This window comes from Ischnura elegans, chromosome 4, assembly GCF_921293095.1.
Source record: "Ischnura elegans chromosome 4, ioIscEleg1.1, whole genome shotgun sequence".
NCBI lineage: Eukaryota > Metazoa > Arthropoda > Insecta > Odonata > Coenagrionidae > Ischnura > Ischnura elegans.
Window position 1 is genome coordinate 7456661 of NC_060249.1, and position 11645 is coordinate 7468305.

The following is an 11645-nucleotide window of genomic DNA, read 5'->3' on the forward strand; positions in this document are numbered from 1 at the left end:
TCTCCGCCATTACTATAACAAAATGCCCATCACAGGGTATTCACATTAAGTTTAATTATTTTTTTAACCTTAATTCTCAATTTCATAAATAAAACCATGTTGTTTGCCATTTTGATCTGTGCTCTTCTAATATTCACAATTATAAAAACAAAGAATTGATGCAAAGCCCACGAAAGTAAATGACTTCGACACTGAGCCTTCCATAGTTTCACAATAAATTTCCCGTTAACTCAAAATCGACCGAACATCACCCTCATTTTCGCTCTAATATTTTCTATAGACTCCTTCTTTGATCCATGGACACTATAGATGAATTTCACGCCAAGTTCCCCCTCCAAAAGATTTTTACTAATATTTTTTTTTAATTCCCAATCCACCGAATACAGCTCTCACAGGCCATTTTATATCGTGGTATTCAACAAAGTCAACAATTGCACGTAACAAACAACCATGCCCTGGATAGGGGTAACTTACCCAGGCGGGACTCGAACCCGCGACCTCTTGTAAACTTTTGTAAACTACTTCCCATTTCGCCATTATTTGCTTAAATGAACCTCATCGGAAATTAACCTCTCGAGTATCCAATACAACTATCTGAAAGGGATGCAAACCACATCAAAAATGAATCCTGAATTACACCCTATTCGGCGATGCACATATCCATGGGTACTTGAGGGATGAGGATGTCCAGGGTGACACCTAGAATGCCCAAAACCTCCATAGCAGAATCCAACGAGAATCTTTGGAGCCTGCAGTAGACTGATTTGGGCTCGCTGCTATACTACAATGAAAAGCCTGTTGCAATGCACACATCTTTTTCCTTTTCACGTCGATCAAGTAGGCAGTTGGTGCCTAGCTAGGGCAAAATATTTGCCTTAGCATCAAAGCGTTTTAATGAGGTATTTTTGCTGTGGATCAATGCCGTCTCATGCCTTAGGAGTTGTGCAGCGCATGCGCAATTTGAAAAAACTTGCTGAAAACCATGTGAATAATGGGGTGATTCAGTTGCTGGCATCGTGCCGTTTGCGGTTCGGGTTCATCCTTGGATCAACTGCTTCAATCAACTATAAATCAATTAAAGGGCACATCTGTTTGCGTACACGATCACAAATAAGTTCAATTTTAGTAGAGTGCTTTGACAAATTATTGTAAATGTTAATTTATAACATTTCTCACTGCAGTAGTTGGTATTTACTAATTTTTATATGTTTAATTTGGTGAAATTGAAAATATTAACACAACTAAATCATTAAAGTGGATTTTATAACATAAGATTGATTCTCCGGAATACAGCAAAACTACAGAAAAAAAAAACAAAATATTTAATCCGGCCTGATAACAAGCCAATTTATATTGTAAATATTGAAATTGTACATTTGATAAAGAAGATTGTAATATTATATTTAATGGATTTTTAAAATAAAGCGCTCCTCAAGCTATAAAAATGCATTACAATTACAAATAACTAGCATGCTACAACAATAATGACTAAACTCTGGCAAGAGTAATGGTTGATTTTTTTCAAATCAGATCTGATCGCCGATTACATCAATATTTCCTTTAAAATCAATAAAGGAAGACCGGAAAATATTCACACATTACTATTAGTGCTGCCAATTCACAGACCTTTTATGAAGCACAGTAAAAGAAATGTCTGCTTCTAATTTCATATTTTCATGGTACTTGGGTGACTTGTCTGACATTGATTCTAGGAACCTTCCAGACTTCGGAAATTTCGGAAAAGTAATTTTGTATTTTGAATCTAATTCCTTCAGGTGTAAGCTCTACAATTTCCACTAAATTCCACAAGTCAATTAATACGCTAAAATTATGTGGGTATCAAAAAAGTGCGAGTAAGATCGTGTTTGACGACGTGCATGAAATTCCAAATGCCGAAACGCTATTTAGATGCAAGCGGACATTGCGCAGGTTAGCCTAACGATAACTAAATAAAGATGAGGGAAAGCTATGCGCAGTCGATAATTGATTAATTAGCAAGCCAATTTATCTCCCTCTTGAGGGTAAACAACGTCGACTCCAAATAAATCAATTAGCTGCGAAGGCCATTGGAAGCCGTTCACCCATTAATTGGTAGCAAATCACTTCATCTAAAATGCCTGTTAGACTTGTGGTTCCTAAACGCTAGGTCCAGTCATAAAATATATTTTGTCAAAATTCAATGAACTAAATATATCAAAAAATATATCCCGGAGGACGGAAATAACAGAATTATCTTTTTTGTGACATAATAATTTTCTACGGAGGTCCCGAGGCCGTTTTTGATTGGAATACGTATCTAAGCTCTTCCTGTTGTTTCTCAAGCTATGATACGATTGGAAGATATTTTCAGTAAAATACTTTTCTACTATTCTTGATTATACTTGTTAAACACTTAAATACTATAGTTGGCTATTGTCGATGTAGAGTCACAGAGATACGGAGGCCGCTTAGTTTACAATTGAATGCAACATAAAACGCTTATTTACTTGGAAAGCAGAGAATAAGTGAAAACAAAATGAAATGCAGTTTTTTGTGCATTCGTATGAGTAAGATGGCACCCTAAAGATCCTTTGCTAGGTTAATCATTCCTGTGCAATTCTTCAATAACCCTTAATAAACCTCCATTCTCCTTACGGCGGACCAACGAACTTAAATCAATGTACAACTAATGTTTTGTTTTCTTCTTTACAGAAAGTTTAGTTTCAGTTTTCGTTTTTTTTTTCGTCGCACCTATGAGACATTACAGCGAGGACTAACAATAAGAATGGGATCAACTTTCAAAAACTATATTTCACAAAGAATATCTTCAGGTACTTAAAGGTCTAATTATAGGTCGTTCCACTCCTTTATTCCACTATAATAGAATTTCTGACTTAATTTTGATTTTATGATCTTTCCTTCCTATGTAGCAGGGTGAGTCCAGCCTTAGACCTATTTCTTTCCAACCCCGCTCTTCTGTAAAGGCTTTGTTGACCCCACATTTATGGCTTTCCTCACTTTTAGTGGTTTCCATCCAATAAATGATAAATCAATCGCTTTACTATTTTAGGATCATATATAACTTATATTTTGCCGAGAAATGAGACAAAAAGTGAGGCTGTAAAGAATCTGGGTCATTCTCGCGGCAAAATCCATTTTTCGATGTTTATTTTTCACAGTTAGCGCGTTATGGATTGCTGATAGCAGCTCCCTCCCCACATGGTCGATACGACGGTTCCGTGAGATGTCCTGGCGAGTCCTTGGGAACATAAATGAAGTTATTACTATGAGGGAGTGGGAGACTTCATGCGTTGACAAACCTCACTAGATTAAAGGGAATATTTTCATGACGATACGTCCTAAAGAATCAACTGCAGCCATGTAATTAATTTTTACTCTAGGCTACCAAATATAATGCAAAGCTGTTAACGATTGCATTTCAAAATTATACTAGAAAAAAGTTTAGTCTTCTCCAAGAAATGAGATTTGGACAGAAAAACTGAATAAAACCGGATGATTTTTATGACTACTACCGCAGTAATTCTACATATAAACGTCAACTATGAACTATTTGCGTGTAGTTCTACGATTTAACATCAACGTGAAGGTTTTTCAGAATTCGTTAAATTTTGTTATCGTGAATCCCAATCATGGTCCACTATGCTATCTACCTAAAGACATACTCCTAAATCCAATAATTCTGCGAATCCTCAAAATTCACCGCGCCACAAGATCCCTGCTTTCTCTCCGTGAAATCCTCTGGAGGGCCAATCCCAATCCACCGATGCGACCGAAGCACACTCCGCCAGAGCACACCCACGAATCAACGCGGCGGAAGTGTGTGCGCTTTCTCGCTATTCTATTGTTTCTCTCTCACGGCTCACTTCATCCCTTTCTCTGCAAGCGTCAAATTCGCACTCTCGACCCAATAGATGATGATAATAATAATAGAAGAAGGAGAAAAGCGAACGGAGAGAAATATTACGCATTCTCGAATGCCTAAGTATTTTTATTAAGCATTAGAATTTTTTCTATTACATTGACATTAAGTTGACGGCGGAATGTCACTTAGTGTGTGTTTGATCTGGCACACTCTAATTTGAATGAGCCTCTTCCCTTAGTTAGCAGTCATTTGTTTTTGGTGACCCCCTTCCTCATACTCAAAAACACTCGAACACTAAGATGTCGTCGAGGAGTACTATTGTTCTAGGATGAGTTCTGCCTTGCAATCGAAGCTGCGACCGCTGTAAAATGTTGAAAATCAGGGAATGGCTCTCAAGGATGCCTTATCACAATTAACGGTTCCAATGCAAAATCTCAGACTACAGCAAAATTGGCAATTTAGTCAACGCGCACGTTTTCCGTCGGTTTTTTAGTCATCGCCCGTGCGCACAAGGTCTTTTTCGACCGGACAAGTGCATTTTCGCGAACGGATCCTATTTCGGGGGATTTGCTGTGAGGTCTTCCTCTCTCCCTCTTCACTCTCCTTCGTGATCTCGCTCCATGTCGCTGACAGCCTTGGCGCTTTTGCTGCTTTGCTCATGTCCAGTTTAATGACATGCACTCGCTAAATTTCTTCCACCTCCGCGACTCATCCTAGGTTGGCTCATCTTCTTCTTATGGTGTTGGCCGCACTACCAAAATCTATATCGATGGCTGAGTTCTAACAACACGCATCTCAAAAATAGCAACTTTTCAGGAGGGCAAAAAAACGATAATTTTTTTACTTTTACAATGAAATGAAAAACCAACATTTTATAGAACAGGAAAAGAAGCATTCATTTGCCATCAAAGAGTTGTTTTTTGCTCGTATTTTATTTTTTAAGGTCTTTACACTTTGTTTAAGACACCTGTCTCAAACCGGCCTAATTTGATAAACGTGTTGTTAGAACTTAGCCATCGATATATACCTCTACAAAATATCCTGCGAGCCACCTCTAGGATGTTTGGTAGTGGGTGACTAATCACCAGAATCCCCAAATGCATACCACGTATTTTTTACGTCATGTGAGAAAAATTATTCCCCGAATTTACTTCGTAAATGCATCCAATACTTTGAGATTCTAATTCTAACTCGCCAAATATAGTTCGTTCTGTCGCCTCCTCTATCCAAAACTAACCATTGGGAGAGGGCTGCCATTCCCCCCCAAGTTTCCTACCCCTTCATTTACTATCTTCCTCTCCACTGCCCTAAACTCAAGCTGGCAGTTGGCGCATTTTAAGGCCACGACAGAATAAACAAACGGCAAAACTTACGGCAAACAATTAGCGTGTTGGATTTTTTGACGGCCATTACAGTAAACAGGATACGTCCGGTTTCAAATTCGTGACTTAAAAATAAAGCATACTACGCGATGGAAAGAATCCTTGATAATATTGGAACATATTTAGTTAATTCCCCAGATTAATAAACACATTCGTTGTATAGGAATTAGGTGGGATACAACTACAACAAAGTCATTTTCTCTCAAACTCATCTTCTCTCTGTCACCTTCCCCTTACTTATCACCTTACCATCCTCCTCATTACCCAAATGAATAGCATTCCGGTCACCCGACATTATTCCCCCCCCCCAAAATATCAACATATGAGCACATAACTACTCCTCCCCTCCAATCCTCGCCTCGACCAACCTCACGATACCCCTCCCATTCGACACTCTGGGTGGAGATAAATTGTGTCACAAAATTTTAGCGCTGGAGAGCTGATGCCAGTAGAAACCAAATTTACAAATGATGTTTAGATCGAAAAATGTACCATTTTTAAAGTAAGTACAGAAACTTTTAGCGAAGCGCTCCGATTGGCAGCGAGTTTGCCCCGTTGCCGGATACGCTGTAGAAAGGCAAATGTAGGCAAAGAATCGGAAGTCATTATTTGTCCGGAATATCCGGCAGCAGGGCAAACTCGCGGCCAATTAGAGCGCTTGGCTTGGCCTCAGTTTAAAAATTGTGCGTTTTTCACCAACGCATTATCAGTAATTTTGGTTTTTACTAGCACCAGCTATCCAGAGTTAAAATTTCATGGCATCATTTTTCTCCACCCTGTAAATACGGGTTATTATCTGAGAATCTTGTACTTGAAGATGGCGTAGCAGCCAAAAATGGTCTTGTCCAATATCTCTGTGAGGTAGCTCTAAATTTGTTCCATTATTATTGATTTCTGTGCACCTCTACCCTCTCACGATACCTCTATGAATGTGTACAGCCACTTCTCAAGGCAAATTCCACGCCCCCCCCCCCCTAAAACCGCTCGCTTACGCAAAGGTTCCTACTTTCAAGTTCCTTTCTCTCCATTCAGCCAACGCGATTCGACCCACTGCTCTGCCCGACTCACTTCATCCCTGCACAAGGACCAAAAACTCACACACGCGCGCACACAAGCCGTGGTCACAAACCCCTCCCCCCCCGCCCCCCTCCCCCCTGCCCTTTGACTACTGGATGCGAGCGACAACAATGGTGGAGCGATCGTGCTCCAATGGCAACCCCCCTCCCCCCCTCTTTTCCCCATTGTTGCGTCCACCGATCTGCGATTCCCACCTCCCCGGCCACTCAATAGAAAGGACTCGAGAATTATGCGAAGCGAAGCAGTCGGAATGCGTGGATGAGAATGGAAGAAAGGGAGGAAGGAGAGGGAGATAAAGACAAAAGGAAGAAAGGAACTGTGTGAGAATGAAGGAAAGCAAAAGCCAATGAAACTGGGGAGTGCTCTATATGTAGGTATTGATTCGGGGTGTAATCGCCTGTGGTTCTGTAGACTGAAACATTAGCCTTAAACCAGCATATTTGATATCTCTTACTATTCATATCTGTGCTCAAAAAGGTAGGCCATGCAATAAAATTATTAAATATTGGAATATACCATCCATATAGAAAATCACTAGGAAGTGACACTTTAGTATTTGAATTTAGAATTATCTCTCTCTTATTTCAACGATATGTATCCGAAAAGCAGAAAAAAAAACACCATTCGGGTGAAAATGAGGCAAAAGAATGATACATGGCATAAACCCTTGTATGAGATAGCTAGGTAGTGGCTCGGGACTGTATTAGACTTTCACAGAATGACAAAGCTTCCTCATAATAGCTATTTGAAAGAATTGAGGAAGCCGAAATTAAACAGAAGACACAAATTTAGTCATTAATCTCTCCTTATTCAAGGGTTAAGCACATGAATATTCTCCAATTTTGATAATTATGGCAAAAAAGAGAATACTTTAATGAAAACATCAACTTTCATGTAAAGTGCAAAAGATGTTCCTCAAGGTCCTCATATGTTTACGAAAAGCATGAACCCAAGTAAATTGAATAGTATTTTACTCTTCACTGAAGTTCCTATATCCACTTCAGAGTTTTCCTATCGTAGAGCCAGGAATAATGGCAACATCCAATTTTAATAATTTACAAGTACAAGAATACTTAAAATACCTTGGAAATAGTTAACACATACTAAAAGGTTTGGGTGGCAATATACAGAGACGTATATCTTGTAAGTATGCATTTGCAACGCTTAATTCAAGCTAACGCTTAACGCAACGAAGCATTCAGGCATTTTGTGAAATAATAAAGAGAGACGAGCGTGCTGCGTCCGCTCCCAGCGCAGCGGGCTTCCCCCGCTCTTTTCAATGCAGGTCCACAGAGGGATAGGCGCGTTTCTAATATTAAAATGTAGAAAAAAAAGGCAGGGTCTTATGTACAAATATAATTGGAATGTTCATGCACAAATTGAGGTCAGAGGACCTCTTTAGACACAACATTGGAAGTAATTACACTATCCTCTGTTAATACTTGTTTAGCGTTTTCCTTAATATTTACAAAAATATTTTGAAAATATCTTACCCTAGAGAATGCTACATAAAGTTGGCCATGAAAGAATACAGGGTCAGGTAGGAATAAGCCAGCTCTTTGGAAAGTCTGTCCCTGAGCCTTGTTAATAGTCCTCGCATAGGAAACCTTAATGGGAAATTGTCTGCGAGTCAAATTAAAAGGCATGGTGGGATCCGACGGCGTTAACTGTATTCTTGGGATGAGGACAATCTTGCCGGAATCGATAATTTTTTATTTTCATTTTTAAAAACCAATTTTAGGAAACAATAGCAATATTTAGGAAGTAAGATATGCCGTCGCATGTTGTCTGATAAATTCTGTGCATTTTGGTACCTCATTTGTAGAGTTTGGTTGCGTATAAGTTGAGAAAAAGGTATATATACAGTAGAAATAATATAGAGGATTGTGTGGGTTATAAAGGAAGAATGAGAGGAAGGAGAGAGAGAGAGGGAGAGAGAGAGAGAGAGAGGGAGATAAGGACGAAAGGGAGAAAGAAACGAATTGTGTGATAATGAAGGAAAGGAAAATCCGATGGAAACTGGAAAGTGGTGTAAATGGTGCCGTAATGCCGTAATCTCCTGGATTCCATCAGAAAAAAACATCTGCCAGAGGCCAAAATGTTTGATATCACTTTCTATTGATATGAAAACAGAAGGCTATATTAGTAGTCCATGAATGGATGGGGCTTTTGAATTATTTGTTTTATTTTCATCAACGCTTTGCTATTAAACTCAATCATCACCAGGAAACCACTAGGAAGTTATTACACCCAACTACATAAGATAGCATTTAATGAAAACAACAACAATTCCATACCTGCACTGCACAAGCGCTCAGCAATCGCCAACCAAATCCTATCCGTTCATAGCACTAGATGAGCGGATTTGATTCGATGGGCGATTGTTCAGCGTTTGTGCTCTGGAGGTATCGAATTAACTCACATAAGATATAGTCTCATTATTAAAAAAAAAAGAATATAAAAATGTAGAAGCACCTCTTTCACCCCAACAATGCAGACTCTGTCTCCAGTGCGGGACTAACGATTGCACGAAAATGAGGTAAGTGAACACTTACTAACATATGCACATATACTATCATCGTATATCTAGACTTCTTAACAATATCTATTTGAAAGAATCAAAAGGCATGCATTATAACCGGAATCATCTCACCATGCATGTATCAAGCAGATGAATATATTGCAATGAATCACCATCGAGAAAAAATTCCCCTGGGAGGAGTTAAAAGTCTGGCCCGGGAAAACAAAGGTCCGCGGTTCCATTCCAGGTTCAAAGGAATTTTTCTCATGGCAAATCATCTATTCGTGCACCAACGTTCACCAGGCAGGCTTCGAAATATTACACAAGTAGATGAATGTCTTCAGTTTTGAAACTTTGGAATAATAATACTTAAGGAAGTTATGTTTTTGCAGCTGCTTTGTCAATAACAAAATAGGTCACTCAAGTTACGTTGATAAGAATACGATATTAAGAGTAATTGAGCAATATTTGATTCTTCACTTAATGCTCCAGATCCACAGGAATATTTACCAATTGTGGAGCGAGTGATAATTGTAATACATAGAAAAGAATGTGCTCAAGCATAAGCATACTTAAAATATCCTATAAAATAAAAATATGTTGCGCCGTTATTTACAAGGAGAAAATTACAGCAGAAATCTAACCTAAATTTTAATGGAAACATAAGATACTCTAAAGAACACCCAGTATGAAAAGAAAGTAAAAAAAGAGAATTTCTATATTCATAACCACGAGATTAGCAATGCAAAGAAAAAGACAGTAGCAAAGTTGCAATAACATGAAGATGAGCCCATCAAAGAATTGGAATAGACAAAGAGAGGAATATACAAGAAAGGTTTTAAAAATATACTCACACTCAAGTTGATGAAGGATAATATTTCGTCAACTTTCGAAATTTTGTTAGAAACCTTTAACACCGTACCAATCACACTTCACTCAAAAGCAACTCCATATCATTGGACAGAATAGATTTATTAAACGGCATTCAATTTAGAAACAGAGTTCCTCTGTTTATCATACTGAGAGAACAGGATTCAAATTTCGTCACATTTCATGTCCTTGAACCAAAATTGAGACTAAAAAGTACAAGAATCGAGATTTTATTTTAGATTTTAAGTCACAAAATTACTGGAAAATTGCCCAAAATAAAAATATAAAATATTTATCACTGTGAGGTGGCACAGAAGGAATGAATTCATGGTTTAGAGACAGATTAAAATGAACCACACGCGACAAGAAGGATGAAAACCGCAATGGCATGTCATATTTGAAGAGGACATAAATGACACATTTATCACCACACAATTATCGCCACCACATGAATCTTAAAAATAAGAAGTATATACTAGACTAAAATTATTCTGACTGATTCATTCATGCCACTCTATACCAGTGGGAAGTGAAATTCGTTGAGTTAAAAGCAGTCTCTAAATAGCTGAGAAAAAACTGATCTACGGCAAAGTTAGGAATGAAACGTGATTGTCGTTTTAGCTAAACCTATTTGCTTTTTTAGCACTAAGAATGAGTCTCAAAAAAATAACTTATTAGTTTTAATAATTTATCCATGGTTAAAAAAATAGCATTCTAGCTTTGGTGTTAGTCTGTTATTTCATTTGCTATGCTACAATGAAGGTTTCATTCGATGGTTTTACCGAACCCCATAGCATAGCATAGCCATGTGATAAAAGTTTAAGCATGTGATAAAAGCAGTTTATATATATTTTACGCAGTATATTAGGTTACAATTTTCCTTTGTTCAATTATTAGATAATCATTTTTACACCTATCACTTATTCCTTTACGGCACGATATGAAGGGGCAGACAAAATTGATAAAAATGCCTCTTGATTTCAACCTAATTCCATCGTTACAAAATTCTTTGACATCTAGTGTATAACTCACAGGCTCAGACGACTCTAAATAAGTATTTAGAGACTTTGAGGATTTATTCAAACCTGAAATCCAGAGATAGCATAGATTATAACAAACATTTACGCGTAACAAAAGTTTGCATGATATTTTGGGACAAACAGAAGATAAAGCTGACGAGGTAACGTTGCAGAGAACAGCCAGCTCACTGCATATTTTTAACACTCCTCAATCAACCTTCCGATCCGAAATTCCAGATGAGGAACTCCCAAAACTTATTCAGCGAACACGTGGGATTGAAACAGAACACAGGCAATAAAATAAAGCGTTGGATGATCCATAGTCGTGAAGATATTTGGACGAATGACGATGTTCAGGAATGCGTTTCGTTTCAACTCAAAGTTAGTTTGAAAGGAGAGGAGGATTTATGCATATTTATGAAGATATATATCGAGGCGAATTCACGAGGTCAATAGGATTGAGATATCAAGGAATAGTCGATGTGTTTGGAAAGAAAATAACAGGGTGAGCGTTGAGTGGCGAAGGTTGGAATTGAGGAGAAGGGAAGAGGAGAGAAAAGCCGATGGACGTGGGAAGGCAAAGCGAAGGATGGTCGGGAGAGGTTCCGAGAAGAGGGTCGAGACAAATCCTGTTACGAGGGACGAAATTCGAAGTGAACGAATAGAACGTGCCGAAATTGGAATAAAATACGTTCAGCATAATAAATATTGTATTTATTTATTTATCTGTTGAATTAAACAAAAACAGCCAAAACGGCCTTCACATTTAATAGAAAACATATAATCTGCAGCTTTAACAAATATAAACTATAAAAAAAACCGTAAAAAGGATATAAAAAAGAAAAAAAGGGATTCAGAAGATGGATTTTCGAATCTGCCTCTTGAATGATCTGATGGGTATTAAAAGATCCAGG